This window comes from Leptonychotes weddellii, chromosome X, assembly GCF_054177405.1.
Source record: "Leptonychotes weddellii isolate Sample4059 chromosome X, ASM5417740v2, whole genome shotgun sequence".
Lineage (NCBI taxonomy): Eukaryota > Metazoa > Chordata > Mammalia > Carnivora > Phocidae > Leptonychotes > Leptonychotes weddellii.
Window position 1 is genome coordinate 20213563 of NC_138385.1, and position 13777 is coordinate 20227339.

At 36.8% G+C, this 13777-nt stretch overlaps 1 pseudogene; it reads right to left on the bottom strand.

The window, feature by feature from the left end:
• Window positions 1–732: 732 nt before the first annotated feature.
• On the bottom strand, window positions 733–1985 carry LOC102725945 (cyclin-dependent kinase 1 pseudogene; annotated as a pseudogene).
• Between the last annotated feature and the right edge of the window lie 11792 nt (window positions 1986–13777).

Sequence of the window (13777 nt, forward strand, 5' to 3'; positions counted from 1 at the left end):
ATATGTTGAGCTTACAAAAAAAACAAATGAAAAAAGAAAAAAAAAAGAGAGAGACAAACAATCAAACAGACAAATACAGAGAACAAATGGGTGGTTGCCAGAGGAGAGGTAGATGGAGATTTGAATGAAATTTATAATGGAGGTTAAGAGTATATTTACTTTGATGAGCACTGAGAAATGTATAGAATTGTTGAATCATTATATTGTTCACCTGAAACTAATATAACACTGTATGTTAATTTTACTTGAATAAAAAAAATACACAGTTAAAAAAAAAAAGCATGTTAAATAAGATGCCCAGTAATGAAATAATTTACTATGACATATTTACATGTTTATCAAAGGATTAGGGAAATTTCTAACATTGAAAATAATCTGTGCTTTGGTTGCAAAACATACAATAACATTTCAGTTAAACTATGGTACAACAAAGGTTGAGGAACTATTATTTTTTCAGGATTCCAAGCTGCAATTTATATACTTATGGCACAACATTTTACTACAGTGCTAATAAAGCCTAGTATAAGCAGATAACTAACCAATTATGGGAAGTACAAGAGTACAAGCAGAGATGGCTACTCCATAATCTAATGCCAAGACCACTGGCTAAAAAAGTAAATAAATGCATTAATCATTTCTTTTGTCCACATAATGTTTTACAACTGGCTTGACTACTTTGAGAAAACATCATTTGTCTGCAATGATCTGATTTTTTTCATTTTTTTTTTGACATCAAAACTAGATTTATAGTTTTATTATGGTAACAAAGTTGTTACAGTGAGATCTATAAACATATACAGAATTATTATATTTAAATTCATATAGAACAATATTTACATTTTTAAGTTACACTTTTGAAATCAGAAGATGACGTACAGCTTAAGTTTACAACAAAGAAAAGAAAAATACACAAAACAAAAACAGACAAAGTTAGCAGTAAAAATATAACTATCTGTTCTTGATACGTGGAAACTCTTTGTCAGAAAGCTACATCTTCTTAATCTGATTGTCCAAATCATTAAAATATGGATGATTCAGTGCCATTTTGCCAGAAATTCGTTTGGCAGGATCATAGACTAACATTTTCCAGAGCAGATCCAAGCCATTTTCATCCAAGTTTTTAACATGGGATGCCAGGCTTCCTGGTTTCCACTTGGGAAATGTATTCTTATAGTCCTGTAAAGATTCCACTTCTGGCCACACTTCATTATTGGGACTGCCCAAAGCTCTGAAAATTCTGAAGAGTTGATCGATTTCTGAATCCCCATGGAAAAGTGGTTTCTTGGTTGCTAATTCTGCAAATATGGTGCCTATACTCCAAATGTCAACTGGAGTTGAGTAGCGAGCTGACCCCAGCAATACTTCTGGCGATCTATACCAGAGTGTTACCACCTCATGTGTGTATACTCTAATAGGTATTCCAAAAGCTCTGGCAAGGCCAAAATCAGCCAGTTTAATTGTTCCTTTGTCATCAATCAATAGATTTTGAGGTTTTAAGTCTCTGTGCAGAACTCTTCTGGAGTGGCAAAACACAATCCCTTGTAGGATTTGGTACAAATAACTCTTAACAAGTGAAGAATCCATGAACTGACCAGGAGGGATGGAATCTAAGTATTTCTTGAGATCCATGGAAAGGAATTCAAAGATGAGATATAACTTGGCATCTTGCATAAGCACATCTTGAAGACTGACTATATTTGGATGACGAAGTTCTTTTAATAGAGAAATTTCCCGAATTGCAGTACTAGGAACCCCTTCCTCTTCACTTTCTAGTCTGATTTTCTTCATGGCTACCACTTGACCTGTAGTTTTGTGTCTACCCTTATACACAACTCCATAGGTACCTTCTCCAATTTTCTCTATTTTGGTATAATCTTCCATAGTTAATCAGCAGATTTGGTAGATCCTCAGCAACTCTACCCGGCTTATTATCCCGCGACAAAAGCGGCGGCGGCTACCACGTCGGCGTCGCTCTTGCCTCAACTTCCAAGCTGATTTTTTTCATTTTTAAAAGATTTATTTTTTTGAGAGAGAGATAAAGAGAGAGCATGAGCAGGGGGAAGGGCAGAGGAAGAGAGCAAGAGAGAAAAAGAATTCCCAGCTGACTCCTCACTGAGCACAGAGCCTGACATTGGTTCGATCTCACAACCCTGAGATGATGACCTGAACCAAAATCAAGAGTTGGAGCTTAACCAACTCAGCCAGCCAGGTGCCACTGGTCTGATATTTTAGAATCATATTTGTAGAACACTATAGAATTATAACTTGATCTGAAATAGAAGACATTTTCTATTTTTTTTTATCTTTTAGGCCAAATAATTTAAAACAGAAAAATTATCTCATGTATTCTTGGCCTTAGTATATCAATTCCCCCAATTCTGCTGAAAATCTGCTTCTGCATCATTGTATTCCTAGTAAGTGGACTATATCCTTTCACTGCCTCTTTCACTGAACATACAAAGACTATTTATTTTAAAACAAGAAAAGAATGGGTAAATCAACAATGTAAGGTGAAATCAAATCTCCTAGTACAAAGTACATTCTTTCTTCCATAAATAATATATAGTTGTCATCATAAAGAAATACATAGATTTAGCTTTTATTTTCCCTTTTGCAGATCCTCCTGTAGACCTGAATTATGTACAGCTTAAAAAATATCATTAAAATGAAATATTTAGAGCTACAGCAAACTTCCAAAGAGATACTTGAACAGTTTTCCTCCTTGTAATTAAAAGGTCTTGTCTAGGGTTGCACTTAAAGTGTAGAATTAAAAAAAAAATAAAAATAAAGTGTAAAATTATTTTCTGTTCAAGGTAATTCCACTTTGAGTTTGACAATGTTTTGGTTTTGGTTTTTTTGGTTTTTGTTTTTAATAGACTCTTTGAAAATTACTTTCAAAGTTGATTTGGAAATTCTTAAATTGCCCACTGGAAGGCCCTTGAGTTAACTGGAATATTGCAACTCTGATGGAACTTTATTCAAATTCTAGAAAATCATGCAAGGTAAACTTGTAGAGCATTTGCAAGAATCCCAAATTAGATATCTTTAATATGTTGTTTTATTTTCCATGTTTCTTTTTAAAATTACCTTTTTCCCAAAATTTTCTTTGTAAACCTCATTATGACCTTGATCCAGCAATAATCCTTATGATAGGAAAGTTATAAATGACTATTGTTTAATAGCTTTAACATCCTTCTACCCATTTTCTGTGCAGCCAATGAGTAATACATTTAGCTATGTTAGAACCTTGGACATTAAGTATACAACACCGAACCTTTAAATAAAATGTATCTTGTAACTGGTTAATAGAGTATTTGGTGGGGGGATTATGATGTTATAAATGATTCCTTCCATATTAAAAAAGATTATATCAACATAAAAATAACATATTATCTTAATAGATTCTCAATATTTCCAAAAATCAAGCCTGATAAAAGGATGATGGCTATTTCCTAATGACTTTTTATGGCTTGATACTTTTCTTCATGACCATATTTATGAACAAATGAGAGTCAAAAAGCATCATTTGACTATCACTATGTAGACAGATGTGGATTGAAGAAAGTATCTCTGGCTTCATAAAATTTAGATTCTAATAGGAATGTTTGATACACATGGAGGTATGCACACATAAATAAAATTAAATAGGACCATAATAAATAATAATTCTCAGTTCAATTTTTTATTACAGCATCACTAAGTTTTGATAATTCAGCCTGATGGATAATTCCAAAACTGAAGAGACTACCATCTAATGAGATGGCTCATATTTTATAATTTTTTGGAGGATGTCTGTCTCTTATGCTAAATCAGAAATGTAATGCAAGATTCCCAGCACTTAGTGCCTGGAATAGAGTATGTACTCAATAAAATTTTGTTGAATGAATGTACTTTTTTATTTCAAGTCAATAATTTACCTCTGCAATTCTTTTTCTAGTACTACCTTGATTTGCTCTCTGGACATATATAGAACAAGCCTGGCCTCTTTTATATAATAGAACTTTAAATATTTAAAGCCAGTTCCTAAATTCAGAGTTCTGAAACTGAAAGGGTTCCCTAATTTTCAAATAAGAGTATTCAGCCACCAGGATATGTGCCAGGGATAGAGAAAGCCATGAGAGAAATAGAGCCACATTGTTCTGCAACATCTATTCAAAAATTGGGACATGAAAATACTTTATATTAAAATACAGGTACATGGTAGACTAGGATGAAAAAATCACATGAATTTATCAAATAAAATAATAAATTTCAATGAAATGATATATTTGAAGAGGACTTCTGTCAAAAAAACCTGGTTTACAGAGAAATCATAGCCATTTTCCTTATGTACTACAAGCCTGTTGGTAGAAATTTTTGAGAAGTTAGTTTTAGCTGACTGCTACATTGTATCAATGAGGGATTTGTCATCCAGAAAAAGGAAGTGACTTCACAGAAGTCACAACATATATCAATGAATATCCCTGACAAGAATCTATGTAACATTACTCATAGTCAATAAATTCCTTCAACTGTGTGTGTGACATCTTCATTGTCCAGATTAACCTCCTGCCCATATCTCTTAAAATATAATGCCTCTCCCAGTTATCCTTTAAATTGCCAACAGAGATTTCTTTCTAAAATACAAGTCAATACATGAAAATTTTCTTTTCATAAACATTCAGTAGTAGAAAGTATGAAGTATTTAAAAAAGCAAAAGAATGGGAACATGTTAAAGGATCATGGGAGCCAACCTGAAAAAGTCCCCAGTGACCAAAACTGAAATAATATAAGCAACAAATTAAATTACAAAGTTAGGCTGTAATTCAAGATCTAAAATAAGTATGCGTGAGACCATAAATAAATAAATAAATAAATAGATAAATAGATATATAAGTAAATAAATAATAACAAATAAGACAAATTTCCTTACAGAAGAATTCCAAAGAATATGTGAAGATAAAATTGCTCTAATAGGTAGAGATTAACTGTCTCATTGAGAGTGGGCTGGATTGAGTAACTTCTATAGAATAGAGAAGCCTTTCAAATATCACTTTAAATATGAGATGAATGTTAATAGAACCACCGATGTCATGGAGATATCATACACCCTCTTAAAAGGTATGATAAGGCTAATTTACTTCTGTGGTATTCTTCCCCAAATCCATAACCTCAGTCTTACCATCAGTAAAACATCAAATTGTAGACATTATACAAAATACCTGACCAGTATTCCTTAAAATTCTGAAGGTCATCAAATGGTCTCAGAAAAAAAATTCTGAGAAAGAGTGACAATCAAGAAGCCTAAGGAGATATGATGACTAAACTTAATTTGGTATCCTGAATAGAATCCTTAGATTACAAACAAAAAGGACAGTAGTTTGAGAGAGTAATATTGATAATGGGGGAGACTATGCATGTGTGGGGAAGGGGGTATATAGTAAATCGTTGTATCTTCCTCTCAATTTTGCTGTAAACCCAGAACTGCTCTTTAAAGTCTTTTATAATAAAAGGACCATAGGAGGGTGCCTGTGTGGCTCAGTCGTTAAGCATCTGCCTTCAGCTCAGGTCAAGATCCCAGGGTCCTGGGATCAAGCCCCACATCATGCTCCCTGCTCAGCAGGAAGGCTGCTTCTCCCTCTCCCACTCCTCCTGCTTGTGTTCCCTCTCTTGCTATCTCTCTCTGTCAAATAAATAAAAATCTTTATTTTTAATAAATAAAAGGTCCATAAGAAAAAAGGACCATAGGAAAAGAGTGGTAAAACCCCAAAATGTGTAAATTTTAATTAACTTGCCAATGTCACTTTTTCTTAGTTTTGACAAATGAATCATGATAATATAAGATGTTAACATTAAGAGAAACTGGATGAAGAATATATGAAATTTCTATACTAGATTTGCAGGTTTTCTATAAATCTATTTTTTTAAAAATATTTTATTTATTTATTTGAGAGAGAGAGAATGAGAGAGAGCACATGAGAGGGGGGAGGGTCAGAGGGAGAAGCAGACTCCCTGCTCAGCAGGACTCGATCCAGAGACTCCAGGATCATGACCTGAGCTGAAGGCAGTCACTTAACCAACTGAGCCACCCAGGTGCCCTCTATAAATCTATTTTGTTTTTAATGTTTATTAAAAGAAAAAACAAACATGACATCAGCAATGACAGAGTACAGAATTCCAAGGACTAGTCCCTCTACAGAAACACCAAAAATGGTGAGCAAATCTATCAGAATCAAGTCATCAGAACTCCAGGAAGTAGTCAAAGATTTATAGCATTCAAGTGAATGTTCAACCAAGAAACGGGTGACTTAAATATTTTAGGAGAGCTTTGTGGCATTTTAACTTAGACTTGTCCCACCTCCCACACCAGGATGAGGATGATTTTGAAGATGAGAGTTCATGTTCCTGGTGTGGTTACCTGGCACTCAGTAGCAGAATAGATTATGTTCCAAAAAAACTGTGTTTCTGTTTTGACCTGTCTGGAGGTTTCATGAAGAACTAAAACAGGACACTTGCATTTGTCCCTGTTAACTTGGAACTCTCTTGAGGCAGAAAAGTGGCTAAGCATAAATCATTCCTCAAGACATTGAAAGGCAAATGAACAAGCTGCTGCTTCCAGTGGCAAAAGTTTACAGTTGGCACAAACAAGAGGCCAGCACAACCTGGGAGGTAAAAGTTGGAGAGAGAGATACTTTGGAGAAAAAGGGCTTTGAGGAACACCTGCATATAATGGGGAATCTAGAAAGCCTGGAGACGTGTCCAGGGAAGGACACATACTCAGAAAAGACCTGAGAAAACCCTAGCCTTTACCTCCAGCAGATCTTTAGGTTAGGTTCCAACAGGAAGTGAAGGTTAAGGCAGTGTTGCAAAGGACCTAACTAAGCTTTGAAACACTGCCCTGACACAGAGTCAATCTGTAAAGACTGGTAGCGCATTTTCTTTTCTTTTCTCTTTTCTCTATTTTGTTCTATTTTACTATTTGGCTTCATGTATTTAAATATATCTCTGTCAAACCACTAGCTGACTGGAAGCTAACATAAAAGAAACTGCAAAGACCACATACACAAAAAAGAGTTCTGAAAAATTACTAAATGATCAACTATAACTCACAGTAAGCAAGAACAATAACCCTGAGGAGAGAAAGAACTGTATTTCCAGAGTGACCATATTAGAATATCCAAAATGTCCAATTTTGAACAAAGAAACAAGAAAGTATGGCTCATTCCCAGGGGAAAAAAAAAAAGAACCTGATCCTTTCAATGTAAAGATATCGTAATTACTAGGAAATAACTTTATTATTTTTTTAATTTTTTTTAAGATTTTATTTATTTGACAGAGAGAGAGACAGAGAGAGAGGGAACACAAGCAGGGGGAGTGGGAGAGGGAGAAGCAGGCTCTCCACCGAGCAGGGAGCCCGATGTGGGGCTCCATCCCAGGACCCTGGGATCATGACCTGAGCCAACCAGGCACCCCTAAGAAATAACTTTAAATCAAATATTGCAAGTATGTTCAAGGAGCTAAAGTGAACTTTAGACAAAGAATTAAAATAAACCAGGAGAATGCTTCCTCAATTAAAAGAGAATAGCAATAAATATAGAGAAATTATAAAACAGAAGCAAACAGAAATTCTGACACTGAAAAGTATGATAACTGTAATAAAATATAAATCACTAAATGGTTTCAACGATTTGAATAAGCAGAAGAAAAAAAATCGATGAACTTGAAGGTAGGTCAATTGAAATTATCTAGTCTGAGTAACAGAAGAAAAACATAATGAAGAAAAATGAATGAATCCCAAGAGACATGTGGGATACTACCAAGCATACTAACATATTCTTAATGAGATTTCTGGAAGGAGAAAAGAGACAGAAAGGAACAAAAAGAATACTTAAAAACTTACTGGTCATATACTTCCTAGATTTTATAAAGATAAAAACCAACACATCTAAGAAGCTCAACATACTTCAAGTAGGAAAACATAAAGAGATCACCACTGAGACACGTTATAACCAAATGGTCAAAAGACAGAGAATCTTGGAAGTCAAGAGAGGAAAGCAATTTCTTATGTACAAAGGATCTTCAATAAGATTACAATTTCTCATTAGACATTGGGTGCCAGAAACCAGTGTGATGATATATTTAAAGTGCTATGAGAAAAAAACATTTCATCCAAGGATTCTATTTCTGTGAAAAACTATCCTTCAAACATGAAGGGAAAATTAAGGCATTCCCAGATAAACAAGAGCTGAAAAAATTTGTGGCTAGGAAAACTTTCCTACAGGAAGTACTTCAGGCCACAATGAAAAGACATTAGACAGCAACTGAAAATCATATGAAAAAAAAAAGACAATTATAAAAGTAACTACAAAGGCAAAATAAAACACAGTATCATTGTATTTCTGGTTTGTAACTCCTTACTTTTCTATATGGTTTAAAATTCCAATGAATTAGGGGAAAAGATGGCAGAGGAGTAGGAGACGCTATTCCAACTGGTCCCAGAATTGAGCTGGATATCTATCAGACCACTCTGAATACCCACAAAATCAGCCTGAATTGTAAGAAGATAGATCTGGATCTCTAAAACAGAATATAGCAGGCTTCTGGTTTCGAGGTATGAAGCGGGGAGTTGTGATTCCCTGGGCAGATATCAGAAGATAAATGGCAGGTGAGGGAGCCTGGCCCTGGGGATCCTACACTGCTGGTGAGTGATAGCCTCCCACCCTGGGGACCAGGCACAGACTCGCAGACTGGTAGCAGAGGGGAAAGGAATTTAGGGCAGACCATGGATGGAAACCCGGGGCAGTGGGGCCATGTGTGTGAACTGGGGGCAGCGGGTGGTTTTAGAAGCACAAAGGGCAGGGGCGCCTGAGTGGCTCAGTCGTTAAACATCTGCCTTCATCTCAGGTCATTATCCCGGGGTCGTGGGGTCAAGTCCTGGATCAGGCTCCCTGCCCCAAGGGGAGCCTTCTTCTCCCTCTCCCACTCACCCTGCTTGTGTTCCCTCTCTCATTGTCTCTCTCTCTCTGTCAAATAAATAAATAAAATCTTAAAAAAAAAAAAATAGAAGCACAAAGGGCAGAGAACTGCCCTGACCTGGAGGCCAGGACTGGGAGCCCTGCTGAGGGGCACACACGTGAGGATGCTGCAGTCTATAGCAGCACAGACAGAAATGGAGAGAGTGTGGTCTGGAGAGCTCACTGAAGAACAGACTGCGATCTCCCTGCTCTGAGGCAGAGGGTGGGAAACAGTCTCTTCTGCTCTGACTCTTGGAAGAGACGCAGAAAGCCACCAGGGAAAGCTGCCAGAGAACAAAAGCCCCCAAAAACCAGTTTTCACTGAGCCCATCCACCCCCCACAGAGGCAGAGCAACTCTTCCCAAACAGGATTGCCTGAGTAACAGTGGGTCAGGCCCCTCCCCCAGAAGACAGTCTGGGAGAACAAGAGGCCAGCAACCCTAAAGTCCCTAGAAAACAGGTGCATCTTGCTTGGGTTCTGGTCAATAATTTGGACTCTATACATTCCCTCAACCACCCGTCAAAAGAAAGACTAGGAGGAAGAACACCCAAATAGGAAAGATGCAGAGATTATGAATTATGCTACAGATTTACAAATGGATGCAGGTATAACCAAGATGTTGGAGATGGAATTCAGGCTAGCAATAGTGAAGACAATAGCTAGAATGGAGAAATCTACTAATGGCAACATAGAGTCTCTAAGGGCAGAAATGAAAGCTAAATTGGCAGAATTTAAAAATGCTATTAGTGAGATCCAATCTAATCTAGATAATCTAACAGCTAGGATAAGCAAGGCAGAAGAATGAATTAGTGACCTGGAAGACCATTTAATAGATAAAAAGAGAAAAGAGGAGGCCAGGAAAAACAACTCAGAATCCATAAAAATAGAAACAGAGAAATAAGTGACATCATGAAATGTTCCAATGTCAGAATTATTGGAATCCCTGATGGGGTGGAGAGAGAGAGACGACTAGAAGATATATTTGAGCAAATTGTAGCTGAGAACTTTCCTAATCTGGGGAATGAAGAAACATTTGTGTCCTAGAGGCAGAGAGGACCCCTCCCAAGATCAAGGAAAACAGGCCAATGCCCTGGCATGTAATAGTAAAACTCACAAATCTTAGAACCAAGGAAACCATCTTAAAAGCAGTTAAGGGGAAGAGATTCCTTATGAACAGAGGGAGGAACATCAGAATAACATCAGACTTATCCACAGAGACCTGGCAAGCCAGAAAGGCCTGGCAAGACATATTCAGGGTACTAAATGATAAGAACATGCAGCCAAGAATAATTTATATGTCAAGGCTATCATTTAGAATGGATGGAGAGATGCAGACCTTCCAACACTGGCAGAAACTGAAAGAATATGTGATCACTAAGCCGGCCCTGCAAGAAATATTAACGGGGTGGGCGCCTGGGTGGCTCAGTCGTTAAGCGTCTGCCTTCGGCTCAGGTCATGAACCCAGGGTCCTGGGATCGAGTCCCACATCGGGCTCCCTGCTCGGCAGGAAGCCTGCTTCTCACTCTCCCACTCCCCCTGCTTGTGTTCCTGCTCTTGCTATCTCTCTCTCTGTCAAATAAATAAATAAAATCTTTAAAAAAAAAAAAGAAATATTAAGGGGGGTTCTATAAAAGGAGAAAGACCCCAAGAGTGATATACAACAGAAATTTACAGCAACAATCTATAAAAACAACGTCTTCACAGCCAATATGATGACAATAAATTCATATCTTTCAATAATCATTGTCAACATGAACGGCCTAAATGCTCCTATAAAATGGAAAGGGTTGCAGATTGGATAAAAAGACAGGACCCATCCATATACTGTCTACAAGAGTCTCATTTTGAACCTAAAGATACATCCAGACTGAAAGTGAAGGGATGGAGATCTATCTTCCATGCCAATGGACCTCAAAAGAAAGCTGGGGTAGCAATTCTTATATCAGACAAAATAGATTTTAAACTAAAGACTGTAGTTAGAGACAGAGAAAGACACTATATCATTCTTAAAGGGTCTATCCAACAAGTAGATCTAAGAACTGTAAATATCTATGCCCCCAACATGGGAGCAGCCATCTACATAAGCCACTGTTAACCAAAATAGAGTCATATTGATAACAATACTTTAATTGTAGGAGACCTCAATACTCCACTCTCAGCAATAGACAGATCATCTAAGCAGAAAATCAACAAAGAAACAAGAACTTTGAATGACACACTGGACCAGATGGACCTCATAGATATATACAGAACAATCCACCCTAAACAACAAAATGCTCATTCTTCTCGAGCACACATGGAATTTTCTCCAGAATAGACCACATGCTGGGTCACAGATCAGGTCTCAACTGATACCAAAAGATTGAGATTATTCCCTGCATATTCTCAGACCATAATGCTTTAAAACTGGAACTCAATCACAAGAAAAATTTGGCAGAAATCCAAACACTTAGAAGTTAAAGACCACTCTGCTCAAGAATGCTTGGGTCAACCAGGAAATCAAAGAAGAACTTAAACAATTCATGGAAACCAATGAGAATGAAAACACATCTGTTCAAAACATATGGGATACTGCAAAGGCAGTCCTAAGGGGGAAATACATAGCCATCCAAGCCTCACTCAAAAAAATAGAAAAATCCCGAATTCACCAGCTAACTTTACACCCTAAAGAATTAGAGAAAAAGCAACAAACGATGCCTAAGCCATGCATTAGAAGAGAAGTAATTAAGATCAGAGCAAAGAACAATGAATTAGAAACCAGAAACACAGTAGAGCAGATCAACAAAACTAGAAGCTGGTTCTTTGAAAGAATTAATCAGATCGATAAACCACTGGCCAGACTTATCCAAAAGAAAAGAGAAAGGACACAAATTAATAACATTATGAATGTAAGGGGAGAGTTCACGACTAACACGAAGGAAATAGAAACAATTATTAGAAATTATTATCAACAACTATATGCCAATAAACTGAGCAATCTGGATGAAATGGATGCCTTCCAGGAAACCTATAAACTGCCAAGACTGAAACAGGAAGAAATTGACAACCTGAATAGGCCAATAACCAGTAATGAGATTGAAGCAGTGATCTAAAACCTCCCAAAAAACAAGAATCCATGGCCTGATGGATTCCTGGGGGAATTCTACCAAACATTCAAAGAAGAAATAATACCTATTCACCTGAAACATAAGGAAAGCTTCTAGACTCATTCTATGAGGCCAGGATTACCTTAATCTCCAAACCAGGCAAAGACCCAATAAAAAAAAGTAGAATTTCAGACCGATATCCTGGATGAATATGGATTTCAAAATTCTTAACAAAATCCTAGCTAATAGGATCCAACAACACATTAAAAGGATTATTCAACACGACCAAGTGGGATTTATCCCTGAGATGCAAGCGTGGTTCAACACTCACAAATCAATCAATGTAATAGTACACATTAATAAGAGGAGAGGGAAGAACCATATGGTCCTCTCAATTGATGCAGAAAAAGCATTTGACAAAATACAACATCCTTTCCTGATTAAAACTCTTCAGAGTATAGGGATAGAGGGAACATTCCTCAAGTTCATAAAATCTATCTATGAAAAACCTACAGCGAATATCATCCTCAGTGGGGAAAAGCTGAGAGCCTTTCCCTTAATAACAGGAACACGTCAAGGATGCCCACACTCACCACTCTTGTTCAACATAGTACTGGAAGTCCTAGCAACAGCAATCAGACAACAAAAAGAAATAAAATTATTCAAATTGGCAAAGAAGAAGTCAAACTCTCTCTTTTCACAGATGACATGACACTTTATGTGGAAAACCCAAAAGACTCCACCCCCAAATTACTAGAACTCATAGAGCAATTCAGTAATGTGGCAGGATACAAAATCAATGTACAGATATCAGTTGCTTTCTTATACACTAACAACGCAACCATAGAAAGAGAAATTAGAGAAACGATTCCATTTACAATAGCACCAAAAACCATAAGATACCTCGGAATAAACCTAACCAAAGAGGGAAACGATCTATACTCTAGGAACTACAGAACACTCATAAAAAAAAATTGAAGAAGACACAAAAAGATGGAAAACCATTCCATGCTCATGGATCAGAAGTATAAATATTGTTAAAATGTCTATGCTAACCAGACCAATCTATACCTTCAATGCTACCCTGATCAAAATTCCAGTGACATTTTTCAAAGTGCTGGAATAAACAATCCTAAAATTTATATGGAATCAGAAAAGATCCCAAATCGCCAAGGAAATGTTGAAAAATAAAAAGAAAGTTGGGGGCATCATGTTGCCCGATTTCAAGCTTTATTACAAAGCAGTGATCACCAAGAGAGCATGGTACTGGCACAAAAACAGACATATTGACCAATGGAACAGAATAGAGAACCCAGATTTGGACCCTCATCTGTATGGTCAAATAACCTTCAACAAAGCAGGAAAAAATATGCAATAGAAAAAAGACAGTCTCTTCAATAAATGGTGCTGGGAAAATTGGACAGACACATGCAGAAGAATGAAACTCGACCATTCTCTAACACCATACACAAAGATAAACTCAAAATGGATGAAAGACCTCAATGTGAGACAGGAATCCATCAAAATCCTAGAGGAGAACATAGGCAGTAACTTCTTTGACATCGGCCACAGCAACTTCTTTCAAGATACATCTCCAAACGCTAGTGAGACAAAAGCAAAAATGAACTTTTGGGACTTCACCAAGATAAAAAGCTTCTGCACAGCAAAGGAAACAGTCAACAAAACAAAGAGGCAAC